A 23,813-nucleotide genomic window follows, 5' to 3' on the forward strand; every position below is an offset into this window, starting at 1 on the left:
TTATCTTTCATATAGTATCTATAATTCACTTTTATTGATTAAGAGAATAAAATATTTGAATATTAGAGATATTGATTATAAGATAAATATCATGATGCATGCCTAATGTGAAGAACCAACATATGCACACAAATATCATTATACTTATATGCCAATAAAAGTAAATAAATAAATATTACCTTATGAAATCTTTAGATTAATAACTAAAAAAATAGGTGGAGACAGCATATTTTAATAAAAAAAAATATTATTACAAATAAGCTCAAACAATTTAACTATTAAATCACCTATCAATTCAAGAATATTTTTAGCATAATAAACTATGATGCAACATAAGTCAGAAAAAATATAGGATATAACAAATATTGTTGACCAAATACTGCATGTTCTAATTGAAATATTATTTTGTACTATTACAGAGATATCAAATGAAAGAGTTATTAAATATGGGATGAGATACCTCATCAAAGATAAGAGTACTTTTAATGCACGGCCAATGGGAGCAACATTTTTTTTATCGCATTTAACAATATTTATTTAGCATAATCAACTATGATGCAACATAAGTCAGAAAATATAGCATATGGCAAATATTGTTGACCAAATATTGAATGTTCTAATAGAAATATTGTTTCAAACAATTCAAAAAGATGTCAAATTGAAGAGTCATTAAATATGGGATGAGATACCTCGTCCAAGATAAGAGTACTTCCAATGCACGACCAACTAATTAACTGAGAGTAACAGTTTTTTTTATAACATTGAGCAATATTGTCAATGGAATCTTAGATCATATTAAAATTTTGAGAAAAAATAGATTAAGAAAAATAGAAGCATCACTAAAACACATCGTTTTTCAGATTTGCACTCACATTTACCTCCAACAAAATATCTCTTCAAAAACATTTAACAATATTTTTTTAACATAATCAACTATGATGCAACATAAGTCATAAAATATAGGATATGACAAATATTGTTGACCAAATATTGAATGTTCCAATAGAAATATTGTTTCAAACAATTCCAAAAGATGTCAAATGGAAGGATTAAATATGGGATGAGATACCTCATCCAAGATAAGAGTACTTCCAATGCCGACCAACTAATTAACTAGGAGTAACAGTTTTTTTTTATAGCATTTAACAATATTTTCAATGGAATCTTACATCATATTAAAAATTTAAGAAAAAATAGATTAAGAAAAATGGAAGCATCAATAAAACACATAGTTTTTTAGATTTGCACCCACATTTACCTCCAACAAAATATCTCTTCAAACACATATAATTAATTCAAATTTGCAACTCAAATATACCACCGACATAAGTTGATCACTCTAACCATTAGACCAATATGATTGATGCGTTTTTTTTAGAATTGTATGCATATATATTTTGTAACATAATAAATATTAAAAAAAAATTATTCTTTTTATAAAATATTTGATGCTGCCCAGGATCGAACTGGGGACCTACTGCGTGTAAAGCAGACGTGATAACCACTACACCACAGCACCTTGTTTTTTCAATTCAAATTTGCACCAACATATACTTTCAACACAATATCTCTTCAAACACATATAATCCTTCAAATTTGCAACTCACAATAACACTGATGTATATCACCATCACATTATCCTCTCAAACAAATATAATTCACATAAACTAACATGTAGTTCGTGTATTTGCACGAGTAATAATATAAAAACTAACAAAAAAAATTACGTTAAAAATGTAATTTTATAATTTAATTCAATATTTTGTTATTTAATTATTAAAAAATATGACAAAACTTACTTTTATCCACTCATTCATTAAGTGAAATAAAATTAATTTCGATAAAACAAATCTTCAAACATTGAATTATAGATCAAATTATCAATCAAATATAAAGTTCTACTGAAAGGTCTAATATTACTTATTATTATATACTTATTTGAAAAAATAAGAATATTAAAAAAATCATCTAACCAATTCATTTAAGTTTTTATATTTTTTATATATATAATGATTTTGATTATTTAATAACCAAATTCGAGGGTGCATTTTTAAACAATCGACTATACCTTTAGGCATAAACCCCCCAATGTTTGTGTTACTCAAGCCGACATTTCCTCCATGGACAAATCCTTAGGTTTCTCAAAAATGTTTGTGTTACTCAAACCAACAATTCCTTAGATTTTCTCACCAATGTTTGCATTACTCAAGTCAACATTCTCACTTCTACTTCATCTATCAATGTTCGCGCACTCACATATAATTATTACTTCTTTTAGAGAGATTTGAACCCTAGAGTTTAGTATAAATGTTAACACTTTAACCGCTATACCAGTTATGATCTTTGAAATAATTTTATAATTTTGTGTATGTATATATATTTTGTAAGTTATATTTTGAATAGTTATATAAATTATCAATCAGGGTCTAATATTACTTATTATTATATATTTATTGGTTAAAGTGTTATACTTATTTTTTTAGGTTACAAGTTTGAAACATAAATATAACATTTTTTTAACCGTTTTAAGTTTATGGACGGGTCAACCCACAATCCGACTCAAGTATCCATTTACTCTCATATATATATATATATATATATATATATTCAAATTAACCACAACTCTCGACCCGGCAATCCGGACACTTTTGAAATTAAGCATCATTATATATATATATATATATATTAGTTAGTTAAAAAGTTGAACTTATATTGTTAAAATGTCTCGCGTTCATCAAATTTGGTGTTGAATTTAAAATATAAATTTTATTAGCCTAGTTGGTTAAAGGGTTGTACTTGTTTTGTTAGGTTGCAAGTTTGATTAGCATTTTTAATTTTAGTTTTAACCGTTTTAGTTTATGGGCGGGTCAACCCACAATACGACCCAAGCATCCATTTATTCTGACATATATATTCAAATTAACCATATCTCTCGACTCGGCAATCCGGACACTTTTGAATCTAAGCATCATTATATATACAGATTTGAACTCTAGTTTCGAGTGTATAAAGTGATCACTCTAACCATTAGACCACTTATAATTAATGTGTTTTATTTACAATTGTATACATATATATTTTGTAACCTAATAAATATCAAAATTTTGATTGTTTTATAAAATTCAAAAATGTCATTTTACTCTTTATTAATAAATTAAAACTAAAATATTTGATGCTACCCAGTCAAACTGGGGACTTACTGCGTGTAAAGCAGACGTAATAACCACTGCATCACAGCACCTTAACTTTTTAACTCAAATATGCACTTATATATACCTTCAACATAATATCTCTTCAAACGCATATAATTCATTCAAATTTACAACTCACATATATCACCAACATATATCACTATCACATTATCCTCTCAAACAAATATAATTCACTCAAATTTGAATTCTAGTCGAGTGTAGAAAGTGATTACTTTAAATATTAGCTCACTTATGATTATTGCGTTTTATTTATAATTGTATGAATGCATATATATATTTTGTAACCTAATAAATATTAAATTTTTTATTCTTTTTATAAAATTCACAAATATCATTTCTCTATAAAAAATAATAATGCTCCCATAATCAAACTAGGACCTAATGCGTTTAGAGCAGACATGATAACCACATCATCTTCTTGTTTCTTTAATCATTATCCATTTTCATCTTCAACTAACCAAATATTATTTATCACTCTTATCAATCTTCATCTTTAATCATTAATTTTTCTTTAACATTTAATCTATATATTCTTTTTCAAATATAATAACAATAAAACATGTTTTATTTATTTAATTAAAATATTATTAGCTTTATTATTTATTATTTAGTTCATCTTCAATCTTTTCCTTCTAACATTTTTTAATAAAAATATATATATTCATATTAATTTGATAATAAGGCATCCGTCGGGATTGAGTATCCAATGAATCGAGGATGTAGATAGAAATACATATACATGTTGGATTTGAATTCGGGATTTGAATTCGGGGTTGGATAATAAAATAAAAATTAAGTTCGAAGATGAATATTTTAATACCTAATAGATAGGTATGGTACCAATTGTCATCCTATACCAAAGAAAAAATAATATTAAAACATCATTCAAACAATTTCATTAACGTAAGAAAGTGTTGTAATCACTACACCAAACCATGGTCCATTGATTCCGAAAGCCAGGCCCTATATAGTCTCGTTAATGTATCAAATAAATAAGAAAGCATTAATTTAATTATTTTCTTTATCTTCAATTTATTTCCTAGACACAATTTGTTATATTCACTATTATCATTTAAAAAAGATTAAACACTTAAATAACACATAAAAATATGATAAATAGTCATTGTTCAATTAATACTAATCATAAGGTAAAGAGTAAACTATTCATATGCACATAATAATATGCTAGAATTATAAGCGGATAAAGCCCAATCCCCTTTTTATTCTTATATATTTTCTCCATATTTAAGAAAGTTCTTATTTCATATTTTTAGTTGAAATAATCTTCTTATATGTTAAGAAATGAAATAGTGTAAGACAATAACATTTATAATGAAAAAAAAAACATAAATTAAAAGAAAAATACAGTTTTCAATAAACAATTACAGAAACAGAAAAAAAAACTCATAAAAATGTGAAAAAAACAATTGCGCAAACATTATAACAATTCTTCAAACTGATAATCTACTAGGCATCTCAATTTACTCTTAGGATGTTCAACGTGTCGATTAACTCTCCGATTGATGAACAATGTGTCCCCCCGATATTGAACTCTATCAATGTACCCGTTGTTGTAGTTATGGACGTATTTTTTTAAGTTTTAATCGGGCATATGATTGGGTCAATGTACCGTTGTTGTAGTTATGGACGTATTTTTTTTTTTAACCGGGCATATGATTGGGTTCGTGGTGCGATAAAAGAAATTATAATTATTTGATATCTTGGTCTACTAAGCCTACTTATGTGATATATAAATATTTGATATTAGTTAGAATTTAATACAAATGTATTTATTCTTGGTTATTTAAGTGCTTATTTTTTTTATAGTCACGTCTTTTTTTATCTTAATTGGTCTCAAATCAATATCTATTTTAAACAAATAATATTAGAGCATTGAGTTTTTTATTCTAAAACTATATCTATTTTGGAGATGTTGAATATAAAATACAATTTTTGTTGTTAGATTACACCACTAACACTAATATGGAAGGTAAAGTTGCAAAGTTGTGTTTGTTGAGATAGATTTGGACGAAATTTTATAAGTGTTTGATAAGATTTCAAACATTATTTAGAAAATAAAAATATTATCCTATCTCACCTACTTATAAAATGGATGGAGAAAAATGTCCTTATTTTATTTTTCGTAATTTGTTTACAATTCAATTTGCTCCTCTCTGGTTTCTTTTTGTTTTTTCCTTTGATTTCTCCATCTATGTGACTTTGTGTGTGTGAGAAAATATTTGGACACACGGAAATCGGCTATGGAGCTGAAAATAAAAGTTAGGTACAAGAAGTTTTGAAGTTGAGTTTTTTTATCAATTGAAATTTGAAATTTTGTTTCATGATTCTTGAATTATTAAAATTTAATTATTTGAGTTTTTTTTTCAATGATAAAACGAGTGTTATCTTATTTTAACATATTATTTTATTTTTTAATTAATTTGTCTCATTTTAAATTAAATGATATTTATAAACATTTTGGATGTATTTTTTCAAATTGTTTCAATATTTACACCTTCTAAGAAAATATTTTAGAAATTTTGAATGGATAAATTTTATATTAATTTTTCAAATAACTCATAACGACATGACATTGTGTATTATTCGTCGATCTTTGGCATGCCACAGTTCCGTTCTCTACCTTGACTAGAGGCCGAAACATTTAGGTGTGATTGAAACTTCTCCTAGCAATTCATCATATCTCTTTTAGCCCACCAAGGTAGCCCAGTGGTAAAAGTCGGTTTAAGAGACAAAAGATCACGGGTTCGATTTCATCTGGAAACGCTTTGAGTTTAAACGGGTGTCATGGTTGTGGGATTGTCATTCTAACTCTCCTCTATTCAAAAAAATAAATTCGTCACATCTCTTTTCCTTTATATGATGCAGCAACACCTATGATGCAATGAATAATAGACTTACATAATGTAACGAAAAAAGCTATATCGTTGACTATAGAGAAGAAAAGTAAGCAAACGTCGCTAAGCAGCGCTGACATCGACAACGGTAGTACGATTCTATCGATAAAATAGAGTATTTTTTCGAGATATACCCATTCAAATCTTTCTAATACGGTTTGAATGCCTTAACGGATCTGTAATGTGTGAAAATATAATGAAAAAATAGACATTTTCTATTTTATTTTTATAAATGTGATAAATTAATTAAAAAATGAAATTATTATGTTAAAATAAAAAACGAACATTTATTTATTTTACAAAAAGCTTTAAATAGATGAAATTATGTTAGTTAGAGCTACATATAACACAATTCAAAATTTGAGCTTCAATTTTATAAAAATACCCAAGTTTGAGTATCAAATAATAATTTAGCTTATTTCATATAACTATTTCTCAGACTAACCTAGTTTGGCATTCAACTTCCCAAACTAACCTAATTTGGTGTTTAACTTCTCAAACTAACCTACTTTGTTGATTCATTCTCAAACTAACCTAGTTTAATATTTAAACTCAGTTTTTTATTATTATTATTAATATATTTAAAATTTATTATATATATATATTTTTAAATTATTATTTTTATAAATTTGATATATTTAAAATTATTATTTGTATAAATTAAATTATTTATATTTTAATATATATTTTAAATTATTATTTTTATAAATTTGATTATTATATTTTGATATATAATTTAAGTTATTATTTTTTATAAATTTAATTATTTATATTTTAATATATATATATATATATATATTTCAATTATTATTGAATTTTTTTTAACTTGGTCCTATGTTGTCTTTTATTAGGAGTAATTTTATCAATTTTTTTAGTTGTGATATCTTTTCACAATAAATTTTTATCAATTTTTAATGGGACTTTTATTAGATAGCTGACAAAGTTGAAATTTTTTAATAATAATTAAAATGTAAATATATATATATATATATATTAAAATATAAATAATCAAATTTATAAAAAAATAATAATTTAAATTATATATTAAAATATAAATAATCAAATTTATAAAAATAATAATTTAAAATATATATCAAAATATAAATAATTTAATTTATATAAATAATAATTTAAATATATCAAATTTATAAAAATATATATTTATCTATATATAATGAATTTTAAATGTAATAAACAAAAAAAAAAAAAAATTGAACAATAAATTATATTAGGTTAAAAATAAATAAACAAATACCCATTAATAATTTGGGTATTAATAGTTTCTTTGTATAGAATTATAATTTTGTTTCCTATTTTACTTATTATTGGTAATTTGGGTATTAATAGTTTCTTTGTATATAATAATAATTTTGTTTCCTATTTTACTTATTATTGGTTGGTAAGATACAACAAAATTATTTTATTTCAGTATTTTTAGATTTATCATCCAGTGTATATTTAATGGATGCAATAATTTTGGGTTAGGAACGTGTTCCAGGTTTCATTAATATATATATATATATAGATATAGATATGAAGATCGAGTCGAACGTTGTGGTTGATTTGAATTTTAACATGAGTATAAATTGGTACCAGTTATAAATGAGGAGTGGTAGGGAAAATTTTTGGAGGAAATAACGTAGCATCACAGTTGGAAAAAATAAAGAGTGGAAAAAAAGAGATATTATTTAGTTTTAATTTTTTCAGCCAATCAAATTGTATAACGTCATTTACTCTCTCATTCTCTCCCTCAAATTTTCTCCCTTAATTATTTCTCATATATATTTCTCTCTTTATATATTAACTTTTATATTTTTACTTTTATTCTCTCTTTAGATTATTTATTATTATTATTTATTTTATATTTTTATTAATTATTTTACCATCTATATAATTATATATTAATTATTTTACCATCTATATAATTATATATTAATAAATAACTATATATACATACTAACTATATTTATATTAATTATTTTATAATATATATAATTATCTTATATATATATATAACAACATATTTAAAATAAATGGTCAAAAATTTACCTAAAATATATATATGCATACACAAAATTATAAATTAAAATTAATAATCACAAGTGGTCTAACGGTCAAAATGTTCATATTTCATACCATGAGTTCGAATCTCTCCTAATGCGAATTTGAATATAGGTATGACAATACTAAAATGATAACAGTGGTTGTATGTAGTTGAGAATTTGAAAAAATGTGTTGTTACATATAAATATCATTAAATAAAAAAATAATTTTAATCAAATTATCTTGATTTGGTCTTCCTCCTCTGTTTGTTTATAAAGTAGTTCGAACTATATAAGATTATTATTGGCTTACAGGTCTAAAATTACATGATATATAGATATTGTTTTTCCTATCATTTAAGGTGTTACACTAAATCACAATTTATAATAGAGTAAGAAAGATATGACACCTTGAATCTTGACTATATTACTGAAATGGTAAAAAATTTATGATCATTCATTTTTCTTTTCTATTGATTTATCATTATTATCGGGTATTAAGATTGCAAAACATTAATACATTGTCAGTTTCACGTGTTTGATTACATTTCATTATGTGACTTGATTTGACGTATTTTACGAGATTACCATTATTTATTTTCTTTTATAATATAAGCTCACATTTTTAATCTTGGTAACCTTAGTTAGGGAAGAATTATGTAAATATTTACACCTTTTATATTGCTCTAATATTACTCACAATTTTCACATTTTTTTTTTTTGAGGAGCTGAGTAAATTTGACAAGATTAAAAAGCTTTGTACAATCTTACAAGCCACATGGTAAAAGTTTAAATTGGTTATTTTTCTTAATTACAGTGTTTTTAGATATCAATATATAAAAAAACAATATAATGCAAGTTCGTAATATATATGTCCGAATGAGGAAGAACATGCAACAAATGTACGAGAATAATATATACAACTATTTTGACTATTCTCACATTATGCATATTAAAAATGTTGATAATTAATGAATTTTATATTAATTTTTACTCTTAAAAAAATTAAAAATTTTCATTACTAATATCACAAAAGTCTAACTACTTTCATGTCCAAACTCTTAAAAATTGAAATAAGGGTAACACTTACACTTTTTCCACTATAATTTTTTAAATAATTTATACACATTTTTTAAATCTTCATACATAAGTTAGTGAAAACAATGCAAATATTTACACATTTTATGGCTATGGCTACACGATGAATTACCTTAAAAAGTAATTGTGAGATGAATTGTTCCAACTAAAAGTTAAGTCATTTAATAAAAATATGTCATTTTAACTTATATATTAAATTATTCTTTATTCGTTTTAAAATTTATTTGACATTATGCACTTATTTATTTTTAATATGATAAATTATAATATCTTTTTGGTTAACAAATAAGTTTTCTACATTTTGTATCTAAAATTGATCATAATACTCATTATCCTATAATTATGATCTTATTATTTTTTAAATAATTTTGCATATTCTTTAAATCGTCATACATCGATTAGTGAAGAAGCATACAAATATTTACACATTTTATGCCTTTACGGCAAATTACTCTAAAGTGTAATTGTGAAGATGAATTGTCCAAATTAAAAGTTTAGTCATTTAATAAAATGTTGTCATTTTAACTTATATATTAAATTATTCTTTATTCGTTTTAAAAATTGTTTGATATTATGTACTTATTTGTTTTTAATGTTTTTAATATGCTCAATTATGATATCTTTTAGGTCAACAATAAATTTTTAATGTTTTTATTTCAAATCATAATACTCATTAACTTATCTCATAATTTTTTTATTAACTGTCATTGTTTTTGTTTATTTTTTTATGAGAATTTTTTTTGAAATTTTGTCTAAATTTATGATTATTTTACTTATGATTATTTATTCATTATTAATTTCAGTTAAACATTTTGTTCATTTTATACAAATTTAGTTTTATTAAAAAATATTCGAAATGTTACACCTGAAAAATTTCATGAGTTGATTTGACTGATGTGAAAGTAAGGTCACTAGACAAAAAAGTTATTTAAATTTATGGATAAATATGAAATGAAATAATTGATTAAATAAATAAAAATTAGAATTTTGAATAAAATTGTTTGAAAAAAAAAATAAGTATTAATATATAAGGGAACTAATATTAATATTTTAAAATAAAATTTTAAATAATTTTTTTTAAAATTATTAATATTAATTTTCTTTGAATATATCAAACTTAATTTTTTTTCTAAATATTCTTATTTTAAAATTATTAATTATTTATATATATATATATATATGTAATAACCAAAATATATATATATATATATATATATATATTTTGACATATATTAAATTGTTAATAAAATTTATTTTAATTTATAGTGGTCTTATATATATGATAAAAAATATTATACTATAAAATTATTTTTATTAAATAAAAATAACAATTAATTTTATTATTTAATAAAATAAAATAATTAAATATATTATTAAATAAAAATATAAAAATAAAAATAATTCAAAATGTTTCATAAAAATAAATTAAAAGAAAAACAAAAATAACTTTAAAATAAAATAATATAAAATATTTAAATATAAATATATTTGAAAATATATTTAGTTAAATATTTTAAGTTTTAAAACGATGGAAAGATGTAGTTGAAACTTATTTATTGTTATAAAAATATAAATTAAAACACTATATATTTACAATTTAAAGTGAAAAAATATCAATTACCACATATTTTAAATTTATTATATATATATTAAATATTTTTTTATTGTATATCCAATTATTTATTCTAATAATATTTTTTTAAACAATTAATTATATTAAATTTATTTTTATTTAATTTTTATAAATGTCGATTTTAACTAAATTCTCAACGAGTTTTAGGTTAAGTTCGCGATTGGGCCAACAATCTGCGTCCTTACATGAAAGACATGTATTATGCATGGCTCAGGCCTAGGCTCATCACTTGGGTTGATCATTTGCGCCTTTGAATAGAGTCATTTGGGAGTTGACAGAATCTCCAGGGTTTTATTGAAGGAAAATTTGATGAAATGCCCCACTAGAGGGCCTAAATACAAAAATGGACCCCGCTGGATATAGTTTGTAAAAAAAGGCTCTTTTGTCATGCGAAAAGTCTGTATTGCCCCTCGTGCAATCAATTTTTTGTTCGAAGACGAGAAATGTCAATCACGCGTTTTCATCTAAAACGTGTGAGTTCATAAACGCGTTTTAGATGAAACGTGTGAGTGGCATTTCCCGTAAATAGAAAGTCGAGAAATGTCACTCACGCGCACGCGTTTTAGATGAAAATACGTGAGTGACATTTCTCGTTTTCATCATATATATATATATATTCCCTAATAAAAAAACTCCATTCACGAATATCGACTCTCTCACTTTCCACCCCGACTCTACTCTCAAATCGTACTCCCTAAAGACCACGACCACGAGCAGTAGCTAACGACGACGACGACTACGACCACGACCCCTCTGTTTGAAGTCGTGACCCACTGTTCATCGTTCTCAAAATGGGTATGTTTATTTTATGTTTTTAGTGATTATGAACACTAGGTTGGTTATATTATAGTATAGCTAGGTTGTATTCGATAACTTCTAAATGAATGTGAATCAATATTATGTTATAAGAACAAAGACAGATGTTACGCGTATTTTGCTCACTCACGCGTATTGTTTCTCACTCACGCGAAATACTCACTGAGGAGGAGTTTGCTGGTATGTTTCGTGGAAATACAATGTGCCAAGAATTGTCCATAAGTTTGCTTCAATGGACCTATTGGATAGGGGCTCTTATCTCATTAGATTCATTGCAGCAAACTTATGGAAAAGTTTTTGCATTGGATTTCCTGAAACTCTACCAGCAAACTCCTCCTCGGTTATGGTTCATGTCATCTTCAAAAAGCAACAACCGAAGTAAGTAAAAATCGTGAGTGAGGCAACAACAGAACATTAAAATATGCGTAATTCTTGTAATGTTGTTGAACTGTTTTCAATTGCAGCTCAAGTACTTCTTTACTTTGATGGAGAGTGGAAAACTACGGATGATGTTACTCATTTTTCTACAAAGTCAAACAGCGGTTTGATTGTTCCCCAAAATTTTACTTATGCCCAATTAGTTGGTCTAATCTATTCTGCTATTGATGTTGACAAATCTAGATATGATTTATTGCTTCAAGCCAAGTATAATATTCCGGGCATGAATGTCAAATTTTCTTATATAACTAATATTAAAAAAGATGTGGAGTTCTTTTTACATGAAGTAGTTTCAGTCCACAATTTCACTCCATTGTGTGTATCCTTAGTAGAGAAGTCACTACCTAGAAATCCAACAAACCCAAATCAAGAAAGTGTAATGGTTCCAGAAATTGATGATCCTGACGTATTCCCGAAGCAGCGGGAGGTTTTCTTTGAAACTAAAAATGACATTGAAGATGAACCATGTTTGCGTCTGAATGAGGAGAATGATGATTGAGTTCCTATTACCCAACCTAGTAGTGCTGCATGGGTTGCTAGTATCAATCCAAGTAGTGCTTGGGTTCCTATGATTGGGTTACAACCAAGCTGCAGTGATTGAGTTACTAGTAACATATCTAACATTGAAAATCCGATACTTGAGGCATTAACTTTGGAAATTGAAGTCAGTTCATTATTTGAGAATAAAAGAGAACTTCAACTGATGTTACATAAATATGCGATGGCTAATCATTTTGAATTCAATGTGGCGAAGTCAAAAAAAGATATTTGGGCTGTAAATGTTTGGATCATAATTGCAAGTGGAGATATGTGAAAGGAAAATCTTCGGAAATGTTTGAGATTCAAAAATTTGTAAAAGATCATACATGTTCAATTGTGTCAAGGCGAGATAATGAAAGGCAAGCACCATCATGGGTTATTGGGGAATGCATGAAGAGCAAGTACATGGACCATCACCATGACCACATGCCTAAGAAAATAATAGAAGACATGCATAGAAGTTATGGAATAAAGATGAGTTATAATAAGGCTTGGAGGTCCAAGGAACATGCCTTAATGGAGGTGCGAAGAACTGTAGTGGATTCATATGGTAAATTGTCATCATACCTCTACATGTTGGAGATGAATAATCCGGGTACCATAATAGACATCCGAACGGATGAGCACGGCCATTTTAAATATATGTTCATTTCCCTATGCCTCTCAATTAGGAGTTTCAGAACCAGTTGTCGTCATGTATTGTGCGTCGATGTTAGATTTCTTAATCATAAGGTTGGAGGTCAACTATTGGTGGCTATAGCATTGGATGCAAATGAGAAACTATATCATGTTGCTTTTGGCATGGTTGATTTAGAGAATAATAACTCTTGGACATACTTCATGCAACAACTAAGAGTGGAAATTGGATCAGTCCAAGATCTCGTCTTCGTATCCGATAGACACCCAAGTATTGTCAATGCATTGTGCTCAGTTTTTCCAGAAGCATATCACGGTGCATGCACATACCACATCAAGATGAATATAATGGCCAAATTTAAAAATGATCACTGCCAATAGTACTCATAAAAGGCTTCATCAAATGAATGGCCTTCTGGCTTATCAGCAAAATCAGCAACAAATTGGTCATAGTGTGATATAAACAAAGGGGTGAAATGACAATCTTCGATGGTGAAATCCTTCGTGTACGTCTTAGGGTAGGTGATTGCTCTTTTTCTTAGCAGAGCACATCCGACATTGATCTTCACATTAGTTAGCCACCTAGTTGTCCTCAGAATTGTATCGAGGAATTTAAAGCCTACACTACCAATATAGAGCTCCAACTTTTTAAATTTACTTTTTTTCCCATCTCTTTCATCAACATTGTCATCAGTTTCAGATCAAACTTCTCCATAGGATCGACAATGATTGGATCTTTCACCATCATTTTTTTTACCATGGACGATGTAAGGACTAAGTAGTGCTTTCGACCTCAACCTCTTTCTCTTAAATTGGACGTGGGATGCATCCTCCAATTCCACCACATCATCGTCCACCTTCTTCTTTTGACTCACCTTCTTATTCTTCACATTGTCTTCCTTTTTCTCAAACTTCTCCACAAATACATCAACGTCCAACTTCTTCTGCACCACCTTCTTCTTCTAGCCCACCTTCTTATTCTGCACATTGTCTTCCTTCTTCTCAAACTTCTCCACAAACACATCATCGTCCAACTTCTTCTACACCACCTTCTTCTTCTGGCCCACCTTCTTATCATTGACCACATCCTCCACCTTCTCATTCACGTCCTTGAATTAGACAAAATTAGTGAGATTAGACCATATGCTCGTAATAGACCATATGCTCGAAATAGACCAAATACTCGAAATAGACCTACCTCAATATCCTCATTCTTCGTATCCTCCACAAGCACATCATTATCTTTCTCCTCCACCACATCCTCAATCTTATTCTCCTCCACTAGCCCATCCTAAAAAAACAAATACTCGAATTACACCAAATACTCGAATTACACCAAATACTCGAATAAGAAATACCTCAATATTTTCAATCTTTAGTACACCATCCTCTACCACATCCTCATTCTTAATCTCCTCCACAATAACAGCATTGTCTTTCTCCTCCTCCAAATGTCCATCCTAAAAAAACAAATACTCGAATTACACCAAATACTCGAATTAGACATACCTCAATATCCTCATTCTTATTCTCCTCCACAAGAATAGCATTGTCTTTCTCCTCCAAATGTTCATTCTAAAAAAAACAAATACTAGAATTACACCAAATACTCAAATTACACATGCCTCAATATCCTCATTCCTAGTCTCCTCCACAAGAAAAGCATTGTCTTTCTCCTTCAAATGTACATCCTAAAAAAAACAAATACTCGAATTACACTAAATACTCGAATTAAACCAAATACTCGAATTACACCCAATACTCAAATTACACCTACCTCAATATCATCATTCTTAGTCTCCTCCACAAACAAAGCATTGTCTTTCTCCTCCAAATGTTCATCCTAAAAAAACAAATACTCGAATTACACCAAACACTCTAAATAAACCAAATACTCGAATTACACCAAATACTCGAATTAGACATACCTCAATATTATCATCATTCACCAAATCCTCAATCAACACATTCACCTTCTCCAAACAAGCACATTCACATCCACATATTCCTCATTAAATCTTCTCCTTTTATGTCCTCCCCTAGTGTGGCTGATAATATGTCAAACTGTTCTTGTAGTTGGTTTAACATCTCTTTTATGAGATTTATTTTAGTTCTCATTTCAGTTTTTAGTTCATTTAGCTCTTTCGTAAGTTGATTTAATCTACATCTATCTTAGGGAGTTGTTGTTGTTGGAGTCATTTGAGAGGAATCGTCATCTTTTCTACTCGTGGCACTCTCGAAAGAATAAGAGTTGTTGGTGTTGGGGTAGGGTTGCGGGTTCTTCTACTCGTAGAATGTTTGGAAAGAGTAATTTGTCTTTTTTTTCTCATGTTAGGTTTAGGAGGAACTACATCTTCAATATCTCCAAATTTCCTCTTTCTGCAATCAACTTCAAAAAAGACATCATAAACATTACCTCTCATACCCTCTTCTAGCATAGCGGCAAAAAGAGGTGGATATCAACCCTAAGTTCCTAGGTTCGAGCCCGTCAGACGGCAAGTTCTGCGTCTAGTTAAATGATTAAGTGTGTTTGCGGGCTACATACTTAATCCTTTGTCCCATTTTTTCATTCAAAACATTACCTCCCATATCTTCAAAGTCCTCTCCAGCATATAAGATCTTCTCGTCTTCAGACAATTCTATCTTCTTGACAATATTTTCTTGCAGGGTAGTGTGAAGATTAGAGACAGTGCTCTTCCTGTTGGATTTGTACTGTATTATCCTTGGGCAGACAGGCTCTTACGCTTGAAGCATCGTATTCCTTGCAAGTTTGGGGACAAACGTTTGGATAACCTCATAGGTCCACGCTTTTAAGGCTAGTGCAAACCCATATACGGTATAACAAATATTGACATTCTTGTCTTTGTTCTTCTTCCCCGAGGCTTTCTTCTTATCTAGATATAGCAACCTGTAGCGACCAAGGTCCTTGTTCAAACCCTTTATGGTTGCTCTAAAGGACAACTTTCCCCATGGAAATTTGAGGAAAGTGTCGATGTCCTCGACCATGCTGAGGAGTTTGATATTTATTATCCTCTTTGGGTCAAGGGAGAAGAGATATTGGCAAACCAGGTATACCAGCCCCAATTTCTATGCACCTTCCTTATCAGAGCAGGATACGAATTTTGAATGAATGTCTGTTGTTCTAACAAGTTGATTACTTTTAAAATATTTAACAACCAAAGGTGAACATTCTTCAACTTGATTGAAAATGGTTTCCACCGTAGGGAATCTCCCAAAATTGAGGCATGTGACCAATGCAAACTCCTTCATCATAAAGCACAGCTCCTCTCCATTCACGAGGAACTTCATCTCCATAGAATTTGAGTTGCTCTTCCTGAGAAGCATTTGGTATATTATCGTTCCTGAGAACCGCAATAACATGGATCCTTTAAATAAGAATTGGAATTAGGCCTGCTCTACCCTTTCCGTTAGATTCATTGAACAAACTTGATGGCAATGTTTGAGATATTGGTTTTCCATGAGACCCTTCCAACAAACTTAGGAATTATGGTGGACTCCATCTACAAAAACAAGGAACAACATTGGAGTAAGCAACTCCAGAAAATTATAATTACCTAAACTAGAACATAACAACTCAAGTAAGCAACATAAAAAATACATGAAAATTCTATATGTTTGCATTCATTGTTTCACTTTAATCAGGCATTTGTTACAATCTTTGTCACATTGATGATTTCATTTGCAAATCTCATTAGCAAATCGTCCGTCAAAGTACAATGCTCGTGAAAGCAACATATAGGTACAATGCTCGTGAAAGAATAAACGAGAAATGCATGCATGCAGAATAAGAACACTGATAAAATACTCGTGAGTGAAGAACACTAAATAAACAACAGCATCATATACACACATAAACGAATAAAAGATGCATGAACCCTAAAAGCTAAGGATACATCAATATCCATCAATATAAACGGCAGAATATATGATCGAAGATAACATTACAGATTAAACTTAAACCTAAACATAAACTCTAAACCCTAAACTCACCTGAACATATGATCGAAGAGACAGACGGACGACGAACGATGATGTTGAACAAGGTTGATCGATGATGTTGAACGAGGTTGGAATGGAAAGTCGATAGTTGGAAGTCGGAGTGGAAAGTGAGAGAGTCGATATTCGTGAATGGTTTTTTTTAATTAAGGCAAAAAAAAATTATATATACGATGAAAGACGAGAAATGCCACTTACGCATTTTCATCTAAAACGCGTGAGTTCATAAACGCGTTTTAGATTAAACGCGTGAGTGGCATTTCTCAACTTTTCATTTACGGGAAATGCCAGTATGCCACTCATGGGTTTCATCTAAAACGTGTTTATGAACTCACGTGTTTTAGATGAAAACGCGTGAATGACATTTCTCGTCTTCGAGCGGAAATTTGATCACGCAGAGATAATACGGACTTTTCGTAAGACAAAAGGGCTTTTTTTACAAACTATATCAAGCGGAGTCCATTTTTGTATTTAGGCCCTTTAGTAGGGCCATTTCATCAAATTTCTCTTATTAAATACTCATAATCAATATAGATATAAAAAAACACAAATAAATTGATTATTTATTAAATTAGGAAAATACCAATAAATAATATTATATCAAAATATAAGATTATATAATTTGATTGATAATTCGAGCTAAAATTTAATGTCTGAAACATTTATACATTTTATCTTTTTTTAATTGTTTTTTAAATTAGCAAAATTAAATTTCAAACTGATCTAAATGAATTTTTATAACTTTAGATATTTGATATATTTAAAATATATTATTAACATTAAATTTTAATTAAAATTATTTTTAAAGTAAAATTAATTTAAAATTAAATAAATTTAAATAATATTATTTTTTATAAATTATTTATAAATAAATAATATTTTGTTTATATTCTTGTTGGATTAAATATTAGTGAGTTATATTATATATATTTATAACATTAAAATAAGTCATGTGATTAAAATAAGTCATGTGATTGTATAAGTTTATTAGGTCTTTAAAACTTGTCAATATATCATCATATCATGCTATATTTGATATATTTGTTTTTATATAAAAGAACTTAAAATTATTAATATAATGATAAAATAAATTTATAGAATATTTTAATATTTAAATTAATTATTTATTATGATTGATGAGATAAAGATTTAAATAATATTTTATTATGATTTAGTTTTTTTTTAACTAAACAAACTCTATGAGAAGTTAAAATTACTCATAAGAGTTACATAATTAATTACATAATAACTATAAAAACCAAAAATAGAGTTAAATTAATATTCTACATTTTCCATGTAAGCTTATAAACGAGCATTCATCTTGTACAATTTTCAAGTAATTTGCATGAGTCCATAAATAAATTCATATCTTATACTTTATTATTTTGTTTTCTAAAATGAAATAAGTATTTAGTTCTTTTACTTTCATTTTATTTTTATTTTTATTTTTATTTTTATTTTTATTTTTATTTTTATATAAAACTATTACACTCTTTATAGTTATAATTTTTACTTTTATTTATAGTATTTTTTATGAGAATTAAATTCAAATTATTTAGTATCTTAAACAAGTCTATAAATTTCAGTTATTCTAATAGATTAATTTCAATCCAAATATATTAAAAAATATTTCTTCTCTTAATAAATCAACTATATAAAGCCACAAATATATTAATCAACACCTAATAATATTCTTTTTTGTTTTTTAAATTCAACTTCTTTTTCTACTATAGGCATTTTAAATTAAAATTAAGGTCATGATTATGAAGGTATAATAATATTAATTTATTCTGAATAAAACACTCTAGTTTAAAAAGAAATAAGATAATATGATCAGGAGTTTTCTTAGATTTTTTTTTATTTTATCTAGATTTTTTAAATTCTTTCTCTATTAAATAACTATTGTTTTAATTAACTCAAATCAATTATTTTATCAACTAAAATTCTTATATATTCTTAATTTTATCTTTAAAAAAATATAAAAATATTATAATAATTTAACAAATTACAAATCCAAATAACCTATTTTTTTATTAAACAATATTTTTGAAACAAAATCCCAAAAATATTCTTAAAAAAACACATTTTTTTTAACATACCGGGAGTTTAATTTCCAAAATTTCATTCACTTTTTATTTTTTTTTATAATTTTGTGCTTAGTTTAATTGTGCTATTAGCTACTTTCATTTCTCATACTATACTAATACTTTTTAAAAGAAATTGATTAAAACAAAATTATTGTCCAAATTGAAATAATATGCTCGATCAGGTAGAATGGTGAAAAGGGTTGTCCAAATTGTCCGGTTTAGGATGTGGTGTCATTTTCCACATTCACGTGAAAGTCTTTTCTTTATTGGCCTTGTTTGGATCAAATTTTCATTTATTTGGATCAAATTTTCATTTATTTGGATTAAATTTTCATAAGATTCTTATATATTCAAATAACTTCATTTTTTATTATTTAAATTTTTATAATACAATAAGGTAGTTTAAGTGACACAATTCTCATTTATGACGGTGTAAGCTTAAGTGGAGGCCGTGATTTTGATTTTCATTTTTTTTTTTTAAATTATAAATTATCTCCAACAAATCATTTTATTATATTTATTAAATCACATATTTTATCAACTAAAATATTTTTAATTTATTTTTATTAAATTTTAAATAAAAAATATTTTAATAATTTAAAAAACTAAAAACTCAAATAACTTATTTTTTAACAAAAAAAAAAAAAAAAATTCTGAAAAGAAAATTAATAAAAAACTAAGATCAAACCAACTCCAAGAATTATGTTTGTCTTTCTCTAAAAAAAATAAAAATTAAAAAAAAAATCATGACTTGCATTAAATTCTGGTTGGAATTTTTCTAAAAAACAAACAAGACCTCAATATTGTTCTGACTCTGAGACCTTCTCTTCGCTAATATTTTTTCATGGACAAATTATAAAGACAGCTGCATAGCATTAACAAGCAACATTACAATTTTATATATTTTATATATTTTCCTTTTTAATATTTTAATACTGATTTTATTAATATTCAGTAATTATTTAATTTAAGTCTGTGTTTGATTTAGCATATCATTTTGAATTATTTGCGTAATAATTTACTACAATAATTTTAACTAATGTTATAAATAAACACATTTTAGATTTAAATTCAATTTTCTCTCTACTTTTATTTATAGTTATAATCTCAATCCTTAAACTTATAATCTTAACATATTTTCCACTTAATTATTACTCCTAATATATATATATATATATATATATATATATATATATATTAAATATTTATTTAAAGACATAAATTTAAACATACCCCTTCACTTTATTTATATGTTATTTAAAATAATATAATATTATTTTTTAATAATTAATTATAAGATTAAAAATAATAACACAAAATAAAAAATATATAAATTAGTTTAAAGACTTTCAATTATTATCAAGAATAAATAAAATAATGATATTCTATATTTTCTTAGTTTTATAGTTAAAAATATTAATATATTAAATTTAAAATTTTTTATAAGAAATAAATTAAATAATATATGAGAATTATACCATAAAAAATAATATAATTACAAAATTATAAAAGTTTACAGGAACGGATATATTCATATAATTTATTTTAAAATAAATTATATTAATTTAGGTAATTTATTAATATTTAAAATTAAGTTAATAAAATATTTAAATTGTTTTAAATATAAGTGTTAAGTTTATAAATATATAATTAAATAGTGAGTTTCATATTATTAATAATTTATAAAAAAAACATTTTAAAAATTGAAGTGATTAATATTAAAAATATATATTATATTATATTAATTATTAAATATTATTCAAATATAAAAAATAAATAAACTAATCATATAAGTTGAATCAAGCTATCAAATTAAGGGTTGTTCAGTCCAGGTTATTTAAATAATCTTGAAATAGAGAAAAATGATTATTGATAATGATTGGTGATAATTTTGAGGAAATGATGATGTTTTTTGGTGATAATTTTTGATGATGTATTAATATATATAAATAAAATAAATAATTATAATTTAAAATAGAGAGTATTTTAGTATTTTGGTTAATGACTTGATTGATTTGAAAGATAAAAGGGGAAGTGAAGTGACAATTGATTTGGTTAGGTTATTTTGAAAACTCAAATACGAACAAGGCCTAAATAAACAAAAGTATGTAAAAATAAGTTAAATTTAAATATAAATTTATTTGATTGATTTTTCTTAAATTCCCCTTAAATGTTGTAATATTTATTAAAAAATAAATAAAAATACAATTTCTTTGATCAGACATACTCATTTTTTATTCTGTTTGAATTATTTTAACTCAACCAAAATTAAATATTATTTTATTTTCTTATCTTCTTATTTATCAAATTATTTAATTTATTAATTAAAATACTAAAATACTATTTATTTTAACTTATTATTTTTTAATTTATTTATATATATCAATATAATTTAAATATTTTTATCAAAAATAATCATAATCTTTTCAAAATTATAAATAATCATTATTATTTTTCTCCTTTTAATTTTTTTAGATAACCTCAATCCTAACCTGCTCTTGTCTGGGTTTTAAATAACATAAACAAAAGGAAAAAAGCTCACTTAGACGTATGTACTTGTACAACTAACTCACTTAGATGTATGTACTAATAAAAAGTCATTTAAACATGTGTACTATAAAAAATTGGCTCATTTAGCCTCTTTTAATAACCATGGTTAACTTTTATTTTTAAATTTATATATTTGTTAATTAAATATTAATATATTTTCTCTTTCCTTCTTTTTCATTAATTAAATTAAGTGATTAATTTTATTCTTAAATTTTTTATTATTTTAATATTAATTTATCTTTTACATTTCATCTTCTTTTTTTATTAGTTTTTATTTCTCATATTTCTTAAATTCTCATTTTTTTTTTAAAAATTTAACAACTTATTTATGAATTTTATGTTTTACTGTAATATTTTTTTGAAGAGTTTTTTCTTATTTAATTTATTATAATAAAAAATGAAAAAGGGTTTTTCTTATTTAGTTTAATATAAATAAAAATGAAATTAATAATTTTTTATTTAATTTTTATTCACGACTTATATTAGTAGTAAATGAATTATTTTGTCTAATATTTGATTATTACTCTTTTCATTTTGATGAATGAGTTTTTATTATTATTCAATTCTTAATTCTTAATTAATTTATTTTTGTGTTGAAGGATTTTTTTTGTTAAAAGAATTTTCATTATTATATTCAATTATTGGGATCAAACAATTTTAAAATAATTAATAATTAATGTGAATATAAAAAATATATATATAAAAGAAGAAGAAATATAGAGTTAAAATAATTAATAATGAATGTTCATATATATATATATAAAATAAAATAAAAATAATCAATCATAAATATTCATATAGAAATAATAAAAAATTATAAAAAAGATAAAAATAAAGGTTTCATTTATTAGTAATAAATAAAATAATAAATGAAAAGGAAAGAGAGAGAAAATATAATAATATTTAATTAATAAATATATAAATTTAAAAATAAAAGTTAACCATAGTTATTAAAAGAGCTAAATGAGCCAATTTTTGATAGTAAGTACGTTTAACAAAATTAAATATCATTTCATTTCTTTTTTATTTATCACCATTTAAATTATTAATTAAAATATTAAAATACTATTTATTTTAAATTATTATTTTTTATTTTATTATATATATCAAAATTCACTTAAATGTTTTATCAAAAAAAAAATAATTATTACATCATCAAAATTATTAACTATTATTTTTTTTTCTAATTTTTTAAATAACCTCTATCCAAATTAGACCTTATTTTTTATCCAAATCATTCTTGTATTCTTGGAGTTGTAACACACGGACCCACCACATTTGCGTCTTGGGCCTTTTTTTTGTGGGTAAAGATTATTAAAAAATCTTAGAATTATTTAAAAAATAACAATGAATTGTGATTTTATGAAAGTGAAGATATTTTTTTTTATAAAAAACTAATATTTAATGATAAATAATAATTAATAATTTAAAATAAAAGATATTTTAGTATTTTATAAATTAATTGAATAATTTGATAAAAGAAATTACATTGAAATAATATTTTTTGAATTTTGGTTATTTCAATAAAATAATATTTTGTTTAGTTAGGATTATTTAAATAATTCAAACCACTCCAATATTATTTTATTTTTACATAATTTAATTTATTAATTAAAATATTAAAATATATTATATTTCAAATTTTTCTTTATATATATTAATATCTTTTAAATAATTTTACTAAAAACAATCATTTCATAAAATTATTACTGATCATTATTTTTTCTCTTAAATAAACTTAATCCTAATACGTTTTAATTTGTTTGATGTTTTATTTAAATTTTTATTGATTTAAAAAAAATATTTTTAATAACAAAATTGTATTATTA

General features: G+C 25.2%; 1 non-coding gene across 1 annotated transcript; it reads right to left on the reverse strand.

The window, feature by feature from the left end:
- Positions 1-1,446: 1,446 nt before the first annotated feature.
- On the reverse strand, positions 1,447-1,519 carry TRNAV-UAC. The gene has a single exon. It is a non-coding gene; the product is annotated as a tRNA-Val (tRNA).
- Between the last annotated feature and the right edge of the window lie 22,294 nt (positions 1,520-23,813).

Source organism: Impatiens glandulifera, chromosome 1, assembly GCF_907164915.1.
Source record: "Impatiens glandulifera chromosome 1, dImpGla2.1, whole genome shotgun sequence".
Lineage (NCBI taxonomy): Eukaryota > Viridiplantae > Streptophyta > Magnoliopsida > Ericales > Balsaminaceae > Impatiens > Impatiens glandulifera.